Here is an 11,270-nt window from a genome sequence, read left to right as displayed (position 1 = left end):
GGTGAGGCAAGGATGCCCGATATCCCCACTCCTTTTCTGCATATATATTGAGACGTTTTGCTTAAGTGTCATTAAAAGCAGTAACATTCAAGGTTTTCGGTTGCAAATGATGGAAGTTCGACTACTAGCGTACGCAGATGACATTGCAGTATTCTGCACTACTAAAGAAAGCATTCTCGAGGTAGTAAAAACCGTGAAACACTTTTGCTTAGCTAGCGGTAGTGCAGTAAACTGGTCTAAATGCTTAGGCTATTGGCATGGTGAATGGCAGTCCACGCCAAGCGTTTTCGCCAACATCCAGTGGGTCACGAGTCCTGTTAAGCACCTGGGGGTGCCACTAGACAGTTATCAAGACAGTGACCCTTACTGGACCAAGCAACTCAAGGAGCTTCGAGAAAAGACAGAGAAGTGGAAAGGGTGGGGTTTATCAATGTTTGCGAGAGCCACAGTTTGCAATTTGTTTTTTATAAGCAAGCTGTGGTATGTAATGCAAGTTTTGCATTGTTCAAGGGCTAATATTCAGAAACTTCATCGTGTGTTCGCCGTGTTTATCTGGAGTTCATCATGGGAAAGAACGAACAGAACGAACCTCTTTTTGAAAGTGCGTGAAGGCGGACTTGGTTTATCGCACTTATTTTTAAGGCAAGTGGTCAATAGATTTCTGTTTCTGCGTGATGTTGAAGACGCGTTTCTTAGGACAGTTTGTCAGCTGCGACTTGGAAGACTTTTGCCTAAATTTGTTGTGAGCTCTGAGTACATGAGGGGAACTGTACGTGGATTTTTTAAGGAGGTGGTGTGGTCATGCCGTTTTCTTTCTGTGCGTTTTTTTTTAGAGTACTTAAGCGGGGTGAGTCGGAAGAAACTGTACAAAGATATCGTCGAGAGTGTATTGCCAGTGCCAATATACCGCAGCAAGTGTAATCTAAGGCCTGAGAGAGATGTACTTAAGCGAGTGAAAAGAATGACGGTCCCAGGTGGAGTGAAATCTTTCTTTTTTAAACTCCATACTGGAACACTGGAAGTTAAGACCTGGATGGAGGAAAAGGGATGGTTTGTGCCATGGGGTGTGCACTGTTTTCTGTGTCGAAAGCCAGAAACAATTGAGCACGTGTTCTTGGACTGTTGGGGAGCGGTGTTCTTTTGGGACATCCTACAGCGAACACTCAAAAAAGATTTGCCTGTCGATGCTTACGGTATTAGGTTTTTGAATGTTGAGAATGAGGACGGTGTGCCGCTTGACACAATTATGCTGTATGGACTACATAGCATCTGGAGAAACAGGATGGCGATACGCTACTCCGACCCAGATGCCAGGCTCATCAGACACTACTTCAAAGAGTCAATAGGTTCTTTTGTACAGATACAAAAACTTCAGCCCTCTAAACCAGAGTGGCTACCCACAATTGAAGCATTGTTGGTAATGAAAGAGTATTGAAATCACCCCGCTTGCCCAAGAAGGGCTGCAGTTCTAGTGTTTGTATTGAGTATTGAGTGTACAGATTATCAGTTACGTGTGTCTTTGTTTTGTCATCCTGTCAAAGAAGGCAATAAAGAAAGAAGAAAGGTTTCGTGGCTCGGTCGGTAGTGCGCCGGGCACCTTGCGTTCCGCCTGCGGCGTCATGGGTTCTAAACCGGGCGCCGGAAACTGTTATTTCTTTTATAGTGTAGTGGCCTGGCTGCGGACTACGACAAGGCGCAGGTGCGGACTACGACAAGGCGCGCCTGCGGACTACGACAAGGCACGCCAATGCCGCGTGACATTGTGAGTTACTAAAATGCTATGCATTTAAAACTGGATTTTTATAGGCTAAATGCAAAGCTAATATTCCTTCTTATTTCGCCATTACTGCCGTTGACGACAATGCGAACGCAAAAGTAGAGAAATTGGCAGATATTGTTACAATGTTGGTTAATTGTCGTATTCATGGGAAGTTGTGGTCGTTACTACACCAGGCTGGCCAATCCTGTTCTGGTGACTAGGACATATTAGCAGAAATTAATAAGAAATGGACGTTAGAAGGGCATGCAATGCGAATAGAAGATAACCGTTGGTCGTTAAGGGTAACAGAGTGGATCCCTAGAGAAGGCAAGCGTGGCAAGGGCCGGCAGAAGGTGAGATGGGCAGATGAGATCGTGAAGTTTGCGGGGATAAATTCGTCGCTCTTAGCACAGGACCTGGATAAGTGGAGATTAATGGGAGACGCCTTTCTCTTCAGTGGGCGTAGATAGGCTTCTGCTGCTGATGATGATGATGTTAATGATGATGATGCAATGTGGTGCTGGGCTTTCCGCTAGCTGTAACGCACGTTATAAGCGACGAACCATCTACTTTTTGCTTTCTGTCTTTCTTTAACTCCACAATTATGACGGCTCTATTCATCACGAGCCCCCAGCTTTCACTGTCGCACCACTCTGTCTCCTTCAAGCGTTCACTGTTTGCGTGAAGGAGCCAAAGCCGCAAGCACGGCATAAACTCGGGTGGTGTAGCCTGCACCAGAAGGTATGCCCCCTTTTGTTCATTAAATAGGTACTTTAACTCAAATGTTTTGGTCTGCCCTTGTGTTTGTATGTCCTATTGTCCCTCGATTAACCCACCCGTCCAAAAAAATAATCCCCGAACAAGTAGTTTAAAAAGCAAAACCTTTCCAAACTACTAAATTTGGGGCGCTATTCCAGAAGGCCGGATTTCTGCCTACTCCATATAGTTTCCAGATACACAGGTTAGGAAACCACTGATAGTGGAGCATCCAATACGTCTCGAGCGAAATCGACGCAACCGATCACATCGCATATGGCACATTCACCACGCCGCAATGGAGCCGCTTACGGCGATAGAGTACGGCTTGAGATATCATCCGCATGCAGCGTCATCTGGAATCATCTCCGATACTCATTCTCTAGCATAAACGGTAACACCACAAATAATTGCAAATCCCCATCTTGGTTGTTGGCCACTCCCGGAGCGGGGTGGTTCGTTCTTCTTGGTGTTCTGTTGCTCCACTGAATTATGTTTTCTACGTCGCTTAAGCGTAGATTGAGTGCAACCTTGCGCACGCACAATCCAAGTAAGCAAAGGGGTTTATTGTAGCAAACGTAACGGGCCGTTCTCCCGACCACCAAATATGGCTTTTGCTTTTGGTTTGGTTGAGCGTGCACGGCAAATGTTTATCATAAATCGCCCCAATTCAGCATGTCAAGATTGCGTTTCAGCAGTGGCGCGTGCGTTTTTGACGTTGGCGTTTTGGCATCTGTCATCGACTGTGTTTTCACCGTGTATGAACAAGGCATCCATGGAAAGTTCGTGTCGTCTTCGCCGCTCCTATGGCCTCAGACAAGAGTGAGCCCCAGTTCGGACCGAGAGAGAGAGAGAGAGATAAAACTTTTTAATGAGCTCAAATGTGAGAGTGGAACCCTTGTCAGGGAATCCATGCGTTGCCCTCACCGTCTTGGCCGTGCACCAGTAGAGTCTGGTCCTCCGGTTGACAGTTGGCCAACAGTGTCTCCAACAGCTCAGGAAAGGAACGGGTAGATAGGGGTGGGAGGGCTGGGTTATGAGCGCATTCCACAATTATATTCTGGAGGGTACCTAGTTGTGGACAAAATTTGCAAAGCGCGGTGTGCCGTGTGGGAAACAATAAATTCATTCGAACCGGGTGAACATACGTGCCTGCTTGTAATTGTCGGATTGTTATTTCCTGAGTTTTGCTGAGGGGTGGGTGAGGGCGCAAGAATTTTAGTTCGGTGGTCCGGTAAAATTAAATAATTTTCTGATAGAAGACAATTGGCGTCGGAGCTGCGGTGACCTCTGGGGCTCGGTGGGCCAGTTCCCGAGCCTGTTGGTGGGCGAAGTTGGTGCCCGTTACAGAGGCAAGGGCAGGTGTCCAAACCATCGCCACTCAGTGAGATGGACGGTATCGCTGAAGTAACCGTTGGTGCAACCCCCCCTGAAAGGAAACTGCGGCAGGCTGCTTGAGAGTCAGTGATGATGACTCTGCTGGAGCGTTCGATGAGGGCTAAGGCAATGGCAGGTTCTGCGGCGTCTAGAGGGCATGTCGTAGGGATGGATGCGCATGAAGTTAAATGGATTTTGGTTGTTTTCACTGCAACCCTGGTTTGGTTGTCAGTGAAGCTCGCCCCATCTGTGTAGGACACGTCGGAGCGATTGCCATATAAGCGTTCGTGGGCTTGGCTGCGAACACCCCCGTGACCCTAGCACCATTGGCTCACAGTGGCCTAGAGATTTCATTTTTTGTTTGGTGCGAAATTCTTGTCGCTGCTAGAGGGCATCAAATGACGACTTCATTTTTAGGACGCCACGCCATGGACAAAGTCGATGCCATGGGTGGGTGTGGCTTCGCATGCTACCCCATTCCCATGAATGGGTTGGGCGTGTTTGGTTAACATTAAAACTCGGATAAAAGTTGATAATGGTTTCACACGGCCGAGATGAACTCGTGACTCTCGTGGCGGTCGCGGCTGCGGCATGGTTCATTGTTCATTGTCGCCGTAGCAGGCATATTCCGACCTCATACCAGCCTACAATAAAGTTCTTCTCTCTCTCCCTCTCTCTGTCCCCCTCTCTCTCTTTCTCTACGCCAACCGATCTTTAAAACGGAGGAGGAATTTGAGCTACCCGCCGCGGTGGCTCAGTGGCTAAGGCGTTGCGCTGCTGAGCACGAGGTCGCGGGTTCGATTCCCGGCCGCGGCGGCCGCTTTTCTGATGGAGGCGAAAAGCAAAAACGCCGGTGTGTATGAGATTTCGGCGCACGTTAAAGATCCCCAGGTGGTCAAAATTAATCCGGAGCCCCCCACTACGGCGCGCCTCATCGCCTGCGTTGCGTCGGCGCGTTAAACCCCACAATCAATCAATCAAATCAATTTGAGCGTGTTTTTCTCTACAAAATTACTCTACATGGGCTGTCAGTCATCTGGTGACCGGCCCCCTTCACTTCGACTTCAATGCGGCTTTCACTCAATAACCGTCGAGGAGCAAGTGTAGTGTGCGCTGTGGTTTTACGCGACGTGCAGCTACAACGGAAACGTTGGTAGCCACCGCCGCAATGCCCGGCACCAGTCGACAGTCACCGGTGTGTGCACAATTGCACAATATGATCGCTGGAGACGTGTTTCGCTGAGCTTTCTTTAAGGTGGTTCGGCGGACATGGCTTCACCAGGGTGTACCCCGTGTATATTCGGCTGCAGCCACAATATGCCCTTGAGTTGCCGTTTGTTCGCAAACAATTTCGAACGAGGCGTTGCATGACCGTGCGTTTCATTTATCGTCAGATCGACAAAGGCTTTGGGTGTTGCACATTTTTTGTGAAAACGTAACTGGCAGTATAACTTTACGTAGATACATATACAATCAACGGCGCCTATTTTAACAGGTGACCTCTGCACATTTCAATGGGTTTCGTTCGGTGTCACCTTTGTGCGGCAGCAAGCGGAGTATGGAAAGCGAGCAAAGGGGAGAGTTGAGAATTAAAGTAACCGCGTGTTGCCAGATGGAAGGCAAGTGGGAGTGAAAATGGGACTAAAGGAGAAAGGGGAGTGAGGGGAATGAACTCAAACAAAAGCGTCCACTGTAGAGAGCTTCGTCGAGCAAGATCGGTGGCGAGCGAAAAAAAAAACAAAGCAAACTAATCTGAGAGAGAGAGAGAGAGAGAGAGAGAGAGAGAGAGAGAGAGAGAGAGAACCTTTAATTGAAAACGATGACCACTGGTCACGATGGGGGAAAGGAATGAGGAGGGAGGGTAAGAGAAAATAAAAAAAATAATGCTGGTCGTCCTCAGTAGACTCAATAACTGGGCCAGTTCTTGGAACCTGCAATTCATAGGCCAGTTCATGGTGATCGAATTAGGGTTTTTGCACATTCACCAGTTCGTTCGGGGGAGGACCCGCACAAACAACCCGTGCCAGATCGCTTTTAATTGAATAAACCGCTATTTCATATAATAGTTGTGCATCACTTTGTTGTGGATCGGGATGGGGTTAAGGAGATTGAAATGTACGGTGCGTGGCGAAAGCTGGGCACCACCAAACTAGGTGTGTGAGGTCTGATGGAGTGGTTTTTGGCGTTGCTGCCACTCCTTCATTCGTAACACATGCCCCCTTGGGGGATTGGCCCGCAACTTGGAGCTTGGAGTAGCTAATGTGTCCGATTCACAAAATTCACGTCACTGAATTTAAAAAGTAAAAGTTGCGGAATAGTGCGTGCGCGTGGCACCTGAACGTTATGGCACGGGAGTAGGACAGGTGCACACCAGCCTCGCTGTGACCCCAAATCTAAATGGAGGTCGTGGCCTGTGCCAGTCCTCTTTCTGACGTAGTTCGATACGAAGTGAAAGAGAAGAAACTGACGCAAACACAGTATAGCAGAAACGAAGCCAGTCGAAGCGATTCGTGCCAAAAGACAGAAATGAAAGCCAGGAAAAAGACGCAAATACAATGCATCATTAAATAATTTGTTCATAAGATTCAAAACAGGTAAGCAGACGTACCGAGAAGCAGACGAAGGGCTTTAATAACGTAACATCCAGCAACAACTATTTTGAATGTGGCGCGCTTCTATCACCCGCTTTTTTTTCCCAGCCTGCTTTAATGACGTGGTTGCACTGTCTTCCACCGACGGTAGAAATGGGCAGAAACGCCTTTTTTGGACGACATATTCCAAACAAAAAGATTATATGAACGCCATAAATTAAAAAATTAATGAACTTTGTACTGAAATACAAACTAATAAAATAAACGCGCGATCAAGTAAACGAGTTGGTTTTGCTTGCCCCAGTAGCAACCAGTGCAACAGTGGAGCGACAGAAAGCGCTGAAACATGCGCCATGACCTGTTACGTATCCTCAATAATCATAAAATAACATGAATCGCATTTTTTTAGCTGTTCAACTCCACCTCGAAATATTATTATCATGATACGGGGCGTTGCTAAGCTCGTGTCTACAGAATTCCGGTCAATCTCGTGCTTTGTGGAATTGCGATCCGGGTAACACACTTTATACTTCTCAATTTTGTATTACATAAAGAAAACATTCGACATGTTAGAAGCCGAACTATCCGTAACTACAAACCCGGTACAAGCAGTATTCCTTCAAATAAAAGGACACTGAAGTGAATTTGTCAAGTTCCCGTTATTGCTTGCACTGCGTATACTGTCTCAAATTAGCACACTTTCCATCGTCTATCCAGCCGTAAAGTCATTAATTATTTTATAAAGCCCCGAAAGAAGAAAAGCTACCATGCGCGGTCTGTGGCGGCCGCACCAACTAAAGGCTGTGACGTCTGGAGGAGGTGCAACGTGATTTGACGATGTGCAAGAGTAGCATTCAAATAAATTTCGGTTTTGGTTCTGTAAAATAATATGCTTGACATCCGACGTTATCGTTAGATGGGCATTCTTGATATCTCAATAATCGCCATACCGCGCTTCTGTCATGTTTTAGGCAGTAAAATGCCTAAGATAAGCCTCCCAGGACGGCTTGGAATCCTAGCAATCACTAGCCGAGGTGCCCGCCGCGGATGAACGACCTCCGCGTCACTGCAGACGCTCATATGCCATGCGCTTTTTCTCCATCTTTGGAGCTTTCCTCACTAATGCCTGTACGACACTTGCGACAAGAGTATGAACCCGGCCTAAGATACAGTTCGCGGTCCCTTCCTGAGACGCACTTCGCGCCGCCGTCGGAGAGGCCCACCATCGAGAGAACCCACGAGTGAGTGCTGCCCCAGCGCACTACAGCTATCAGAAGTGAGTGCTGAACTGCGAGTGAAGCAACCGGTCGTGCGCATCTGCAGCGGCTGTGTGGAACGCGCACATGCGAACTTAGCCAGTTCTTACTGAGTAATCAGCGACGCAACTGGTAGAACTGCATCGTCTGCCGCTGCTGCTAAACGAGCTGCCCGAACAGCTGCTCCAAAATATCGCATTAGGGAGTATCGTAATCGCCAGCCAATTTTTTAAACGAAATATAAGCCGTCTTGTATTAAACTATGAAGGCTCTAGGACCTTTTTAATTTTGTATGATTTTTTCTATGCGCCGGGGGTGTGGCGCGCAGTTTTACGATCCCGGGGATTTGAGTGGGCTCCGCAACGTGGCGCTGCGCTCGCTAGCGATTCTTTTCCACATCGCTCTGCTACCGGAGACGATCTGCTTGATCCTAGCCATAGACAGCTTTGCTGTAAAAAGGGCGTAAAGAAAAAGGTTGTAAGAAAAGACCACCAACTAAGAAAAAAGGTGAAGAGACCTCCAACTTTGGAGGCATTTGTACCTGTTTACACGGGTGGACTGAACATTTTCTACAAGCGAGGGGTTTTTTTGTACCTCACGATGTTGAAAGCAATATGAATTAGCATGATTTATTACCAGTAAAGCTGTTTAAGCTTGAGCTAGTTTCGGCGGTGTTAGCAAAAAAAAAATAGAAAAAAATTAGTAGTGGCTTAGCTCTGCTATGCCAGGATATACGTAGCGTGAGCTAAGGTTCAGCAATCCAGCCCAATCCAGTCCAGTCTAATTCAGTCTAATGCAGTCCAGTCTAACCCTGTCAGGTCACTGCTCCTCGCGCATGCTCATCACGGCTCTTCACGAGCCACGCGAAACGGCTATGAAGCGGCTCCGACGCACCGTCAGATTTGGCTACTGCGCAATTGAGGCGCACACCTGGGCACGCGCCGGCGCCAGTGCGTCTGCCGCGGTTATGACGCAACACAATCCAGCACAATTCAGTTTAATCCTATCCAATCCAAATCCAAGCCAAGCCAGGTCAATCCAATTCAATCCAATCCTATCCAATTCAGTCGAATCCAAACCAATGCCCCTCGCGCTTGCGCAGAACTGCCCTTCACGGCACACGCGAAACTGCTCAACCTCGGCCAGTGTAGCTTACGCTACAAAAGAACTGCGGCACCTTTAAAAGGTACACAACCGCAGATAGGGTAGTATAACAGTGAAGTCGGCTTTTGAGCTTGTCAGAGCGTGAGCACAAGGGCGTATGCGAATGCGCGCCTCTTACTTGACCATTTCAGAAGTACTAGTCGTTTTTTTTGGGGGGGGGCGGGGGGGGCGGGGGGGAGGGATTTTGAAAGGCAAAAAAAACTGGCACAGCTTGCAATAGTGGTGCAAGGCTGGAAAAACAGCATAGCTGGAGGTCGACCTAGCTTGTTTCCCCCTTAGATAGATCCCCTGGAGGTGGGGGGAGGAGGGGGAACACACTGGAACAGCCATGTAAAATCCGGTTGAACTTGTCCTCACCCCTCAGCGTCCATCCTAGCTTAGCAAGAACATTGCAAAGCTTGGCAAACCTAACAAAACTTAGCAACACCGAGAGGATCTAGGTCGACCCCCAGCTCCACTGTTCTTTTTTTGCAAATGAATACCTATTTCACGACGTTTCAACACCCTACAGAAAGCCAAGCGTATTGCAGTCTGTAAGCACCCTTTTCGCACACGACTAGAGTCTTTTTAATTTTGAAGGTTCAAATTGGCGTTTCACCAGCCAAAGCTAAACTTGGGCGTGAGGTTCAAAGCATATAGAAACGAACGAGCATTGCATACGAGCAATTATTATTTTTTTTTGCGTTTGAAAATATCTTGTAGGGAAGTATATGAAGGGATGTCTTGTTCTTTACAGTGCTATTATGGTCTTATTCAATAAACAGCTGAACACCTTTTCCACACCCTTTCAACACCCTAAGGAAAACCAAGGGTGTTGAAGTTGATCAACGCCCAGTTTTAACACAAAAAAGGTGTAGAGATAGAAAAATGGTGTTGAGATTTAAGAAAAATTGTGTAAACGTCTCCCAGTACCATTTTTCTACTTATGCTACACCTTTTTTGGCAAAAAGTGTGTAAAATAAGAAATTACACCATCTTCCCGAGGGGAACCCTGAGGTGATGCGAACCATCGCAGAGTTCCAATCCAATCCAATCCAAGCCCAGCCAAGCCAAGCCAAGCTAATCGACTCCAATTCAATGCCCCTCGCATGGAGGAAAAAAAAGCTTAGGAGAGGCCCCCAGCTATCCCCGCGCATTGGCAAAAGTGTGGAGGAAGTCACGTGTTTTCGGCGGCCATTGGAAGTCGCGTTAGCAACGGCGTCCTAGCAACAGCCCGCCCGCCGTTCGCCAGTCATGGAGGAAAGGCAGCGCCTGCCTTGTCGTCCGATTGCGAAGATTGCTGCTTCGCTTTGCTGCGCTGTGGTCTTGCGGAACTCGAAAAGGATGCTGCGAGTTGCGACAGCTGCGCCGATGTGAATATGTCATTTAATTTCTACTTGCGAGTGCACCTTGTACCGCGTCAAGCTATTGCTCCGGTCGCGATCACGACGCGCCTATTGAAGTGCAGATATCGTGAACGCGCCGTCCCGTCGTACGCGCGGACACCCGTCAGGTAGATTCTCGGGAAGTGATACACGGTGTGCAGTACGTAGGCGACTTGCAACCGAACGATTCACAACTCAATTTTTTGGTTATCGCCGCTGCAATATATAGTTTGCTAGGCCGGCAATGCGCGGCAGTGCTTTTGCAACTGTTACAAGGTAGATTCCCAGTTGATATAATTCCATCGTCCTATTACCTTAGTAGGTGTCCGTCTGTTGACTGGAAGAGTGCTGGATCTGGAATCTGGATCTTTTTGTGGTCTCGCTCTGGATTTCGCTTTTCAACACTTCATACTGCGAGGTTAGTGTATGAACGTTTTCAACTGATATCACCTTGAATTTATTGACACTGAGACAAGTTGAAACTTGGCGAAAAAAAGTTTATTGACGCCACCCACCCTCTCATTTTTTTTACTCAATAAAACGTTTTGCCTCCTCCTCCTCCTCCTCCTCCTTCGCAAAAAATTCTATCGAAGGCACGCGAACAACGGTAAAAACATTCCACAATTTTTTAGCGTGAAATCTGCATGAAGTACTGCTTACCTATATATATAGAACGGCCGTTTAATTGACTAGTCATCTGTGGGACTGCCAGCGAAACTGCAACGCAAACTTGGGTACTTTCCAGTCCGGTAGCCGCACGGCGTTCGCCCACTGTTTGCGGCGTTCTCCATCGCTTGGGAACCTATAAACGGCGGCGATTGCAAGCAAAGGATGAATGCACACCAATGTACAGCAATACTTGTCAGCGGAATGATGCACTAACCGGTGGAAAGTGACGCCCAATTCCTTGGGTACCGATCGCGACTTGCAGCCTGGCACCGAGCATTGCGGCATTGTTAGAGCGAGCCGCTTCGCAAACCTGCTGCGGCCACACTGAAGACGT

This window comes from Haemaphysalis longicornis, unplaced genomic scaffold, assembly GCF_048455015.1.
Source record: "Haemaphysalis longicornis isolate Haplotype H1 unplaced genomic scaffold, Haemaphysalis longicornis Haplotype H1 scaffold_13, whole genome shotgun sequence".
In the NCBI taxonomy this organism is placed as follows: domain Eukaryota; kingdom Metazoa; phylum Arthropoda; class Arachnida; order Ixodida; family Ixodidae; genus Haemaphysalis; species Haemaphysalis longicornis.
This window is presented reverse-complemented; position numbering follows the sequence as displayed.